Source organism: Rhincodon typus, chromosome 4 (assembly GCF_021869965.1).
Source record: "Rhincodon typus isolate 14 chromosome 4, sRhiTyp1.1, whole genome shotgun sequence".
NCBI lineage: Eukaryota > Metazoa > Chordata > Chondrichthyes > Orectolobiformes > Rhincodontidae > Rhincodon > Rhincodon typus.
The window spans coordinates 96198379-96203561 of record NC_063335.1 but is presented as its reverse complement, the minus strand read 5'-3'; positions in this window follow the sequence as shown (position 1 = coordinate 96203561).

Genomic DNA, 5183 nt, shown 5'->3' with positions numbered 1-5183 from the left:
GCTGATGCTGCTTGGCCTGCTGTGTTCATCCAGCTCTACACCTTGTTATCTCTAATGTTCTCAGGACCCAGGTTTGAATCCTGACCTGGCAGAAGGTGGAAATTTAATTCATAAATTGAATAAATATCTGGACTTAAGAGTCTAATAATGACCATGAATCCATTGTCGATTGTTGGAAAAACCCATCTGGTTCATTAATGTCTGCTGTCCTTACTTGGTCTGGCCTACATGTGACTCCAGAGCCACAGCAATGTGGTTGACTCTTAATTGCCCTCTGGGCAATAAATGCTGCCTGGCCAGTGATGCCCTCACCCTGGGAGTGAATAAAGAAACAAAAATGTTACTGCTATGCCAGTGGCTCCTTGGACCACTGGCAATCACTGCAAATGACAGTTTTATAATCTAACCTCACAAACAACGTCATGGCCAAGGTGTGATCTGAACATGTCCCAGATGAGAAGACATTTTTCTTTGAATAATTCCCTATTGGTTGGAAAATCTAAACAGTCCTCGGTAACACTTTCAAGACATGCTTCATCCATTATTCCTTTAGCATGAACGTTGACGATGACTCCCTTTGAGATTTATTTCTTTAGTACATATTTCATCTTGATTGGGTGTCGGTCAGCTCAGTTGGCTGGATGGCAGGTTTATGATACTAACAGCATGGTTCAATTCCTGCACTGGTTGAGGTTACTATGAAGGACTCTCCTTCTCATCCTCTCCCCTCACCTGAGGCATGGTGACCCTCAGGTTAAACCACCAACGGTTGTCTCTCTCCGGTAAGAGAATAGTCGAGTAGGGTTACGGTGACTTTACCTTATTTTCCCCCCTCTTGAAGTTAACCTTTGGCTTAAGCTTTGATCTGTTGGATATACGTGATAGTACGGTGATAATGCTAATTTTTTGCGGCTAATTGGCTTTTCTTCAATTTTGATCATCATTTGATTAGCTGGCATGTCAAAATTCATGGAAGTCTCATCCATGTTTCCAATAGAGGTCAATCTGTGTCCCTTCTCATGTTGATGTTTGAATATAAATCAGTGAAATACAATAAACCTGCCATCAAGTTATGCGGGATGATGCGAGTGAAATCTTTCTACTGTGTTACAATCAATATTGTTTCTGATCACCAGGCACACCATACAAGGCTGGCTTTGAAAAGCTGCAGGCGTGGAATTAACTGGTAATATCAACACTTTTGTTAGCTAATGCTGCCAAGTGACACAGAGCAGAAGGGATCAAGTGCAGTTGAGATCAGTCATCATCGAATGAAATATCAAATGTTTGGCTGAATGGCCCATCCCTGTTCATGTAGAAGCATATGAATGAGCAGTTTCTTCATCACGGAAGGAACAAGTAGACTGGGAAAGACCAAAAACTAGTTTCTCAGTAATTGAAGACGACAGTTAATGTCTGTTATAAATAAATGATCTCTTATTCCTCAGTAATGAGAGACATTGAAAGAAGTGACCAGCATCTGAACTTTACTCCAGATGTAATTATTATAATTCTACGTATGTGGAAAGGAGGTGGTGATAGATATAAACAGGATATGTAAATTGAGAGCCATGGTGAAATTTTGTTTAGTGCTCTGTGCAAACAGAGATGACAGCTGTCATGATGATCTTTTGAGATTGCAATCTAGTGTGTGATATTTACTGTGCAATTGCAATATAAATAAATCAAATGATCTTTATCATTGCTCATAACCAGCTGGGCCCAGAGCAACATTGTAGGCAGTAGGTTTCTTTTTATCTGTCTGATTGGACCAGATTAACAGCCCAATCAGGGAACTCATTCTGAGGTCCAACTGGCTGACTTCATTACAATCACTACATCTCCCCCCCACCCCCACCCCGAGTTCGAGGACATAAACAGATACCTTTCTCTTAGAGAGCCTCCTGGGGCATTTTAGCACTGGATCAGGTTCCTCTGGTTCAGAAACCAGTACAGGCATGTGTAAAACACAGGAGCTTGCCTCTTATGCCAGAACTGCCTAAGTAGAAATTCACTCTCTTCTTCTGCGGCAAAGGCATCGATGCAGCTACATCCGTCATGTCCATCTCAGATTCAGAAGTCTCGTCAACATTTGGTGGAGAGGGTGAACCTATGGACTCAGGCAGCCTTTCCAACTGTTCTGAGGAGCACAGCATGTTTTGCTCCTGTGCCGTTTGCGAGTTTGTTGCTTTCATTTGGTCTATGTGCTTGTACAGGACCGGCGCACTGACCTGAATTTTACACATCACTGGTGTCGACCATGCATCTTACCCATGCAGCGCCATTCCTGTGATTCCTGCATCAAACCTTGACCCTGAAGTCAACTGTCTCTCTCGCTTAACAGAGCCTTGTGTCCAGCATTGGCATTTCTGCTACCGTTTCACTCTCCACCCAAGGTCCAGAAGATCAGATTTAACCTGGTATGGAGTCTTCTACCCATGAGCAGGTGCTATCCCTGCAGTTGTAGTAGCTCCCATAATCAAAATGGTTATGCAAAAGGATAAGCCTTCCATAAAAGTTAAACATTTTAATTGGAGTAGGGCAAATTTTAATGTTATGGGACACGAACATTCAAAAGTTGGTTGGAGTAGACTGTTTGACATAAAAGGGCGTCTGACAAATGGGAGATGTTCAAGACTGTGATGACGAGAGTTCAGAGGCATCTTGTTCCTGTTAGAATGAAGGGTAAGGCTGGTAAGATTAATGAACAATGGATGAATAAAGATATTGAGTTCTAGTCAAGAATAAAAGGGAATCTTATTTTAGATGTAGACAACTTGGTTCAGTTGAATCTCTTAATGAATATAAAGAGTGTAGGATCATTCTTTAGAAGAAAATCAAGAAGGCAAAGAGGGGATTTGAGACAGCATTGACAGATAGGGTTAAGAATAATCCAAAAAGATTCTACAAATACATAAAGAGCAAGAGGGTAGGGCCTCTTAAAGATTAAGGAAGTAATCTTTGTGTTGAACCCCAGGAGATGGGAGAGACACTAAATGAATATTTTTGTCAGTTTTTACTGTGGAGAAAGAAATGGAGTCTAGAGAATGCAAAGAAATAAACTTTGATGTTTTAAAAACAGTTCACATTACAGAAGAGGAAGTTTGGGGCATTTTAGAGGATATAAAGGCTGATAATCACTGGGATCTGATCTAATGTAACCCAGATCATTGTGGGAAGTAAAGGAGGAAATTGCAAGACCATTTGCAGAAATATTTGCATCATCTATGACTATGGGTGGGGTGCCTGATGACTGGATGGTGGCTAATGTTGTACCTTTGTTTAAGAAAGTTTGTAAGGAGAAACCAGGGAACCATAGACCTGTGAGTCTAACTTTGGTTGTGCGTAAATTGTTAGAGGTGATTAAAATAGATAGGGTTTATGGACATTTAGAGAGGCAAATTAGGGATAGTCGGTATGGTTTGTTGCAGAAAAATCGTGTCTCACAAACTTGACCGAGATTTTTGAGGAAGTCAACAAAAAGATTGATGATGGCAGAGCAATAGACATTGTTTACTTGGATTTTAGTAAAGCCTTTGACAAGGTTCCGCACGGTAAACTAATTAATAAAGTTAGGTCACATGGGGTTCAGGGTGACCTTGCCAATTGGAAACATAATTGATTTAATGGCAGGAGACAGAGAGTAATGGTTGTAGAGGGTTGCCTTTCGAACTGTCACCCGTGATGTTCCGCAGGAAGCGGTTCTGGGTCCTCTTTTGTTTGTCATTTATATAAATGATTTGGATGAGAATATAGAAGGCATGGTTAGTAAGTTTGGGAATGACACCAAAATTGGTGGCATAGTAGAAAATGAAGAAGGTTTTCTAAATTACAAAGGGACTTTGATCAAATGGGTCAATGGGCTGAAAAATGGCAGATGGAGTTTAAACTGGATAAATGCAAGGTATTGCATTTTGCACAATAAACAAGGGTGGGACTTATACAATTAATGGTAGGGCCCTGGGTGGTGTTGTAGAACAAAGGGACTTTAGCATGCAATTTACATAAGTCTTTAAAATTTGTATCGCATACGGACAGGATGGTTAACAGAAGTGATTGACTTGCTTGCCTTCATTGCTCAGTCCTTTGAGTATAGGAGTTAGGAAGTCACATTGAGGTTGGACATTAGTGAGGCCTCTTCTGGAATACTGTGTCCATTTCTGGTCACCCAGTTATAGGAAGGATATTATTAAGCTGGAGAGGGTTCAGAAGCAATTTACCAAGATGTTGCCAGGTATGGAAGGTTTGAGTTATAAAGAAAGGCTGGATTGGCTGGGACTTTTTTCACTGAAACATAGGAGGTTGAGAGGTGACCTAATATAAGTTTATGAAATAATGAGGGGTATAGATAGAGTTAGTGGTCTTTTCCCTCGGATGGGGGATTTATTAAGTTGAGTCCATTTTTAAGGTGAGAGGAGAGAGATTTAAAAAGACATGGGAAGCAATTTTTTCACACAGAGGGTGGTTCGCGTGTGGAATGAACTTCCCGATGAAGTGGTGGATGCAGGTACAATTACAACATTTGAAAGTTTTTGGATAGGTACATGAATAGGAAGGGTTTGGAGGGATATGGGTGACTGTCTGTCTGGAGTTTGCACATTCTCCCTGTGTGTGCATGGGTTTCCTCTGGGTGCACTGGTTTCCTCCCAGAGCCCAAAGATGTGCAGGTTAGGTGGATTGGCCATGCTAAATTACCCAAAGTGTCAAGGGATTTCAGGCTAGCTAGATCATCCATGGGAAATGCAAGGTTACGCGGATATGGTAGGGGAATTAATCTGGCTGAGATGCTGTTTGGAGGGCTGGTACAGACTCAATAGGCCGAATGGCCTGTTTCCACACTGTAGGGATTCTATCATTACACACAACAACCACATCTCTCGGTTCCTCCATTGTCTCTCTATTGTGAGGCTGCTTCTTTAACATCCAGTACTGGATTCTTAGAAATTTCCTCCTATTAAATATTGGATGGATCAGAGCCATTGTCTTTGTTTACTACAATTAAGTCCATTTCACCACTATCAACTCCACTCTTCTCCTGGCAACTACCTGAAGTTGAACCTTACTGTTTACAAACTTGGTGTCATTACTGACCGTGGAGAATAAATTTCTGAACACATATCTGTGCCATCGCTGAATTGCTGTGGAAGCCAGCTGCATGTTGGTTAGTCTAGCTTTAGATTGGT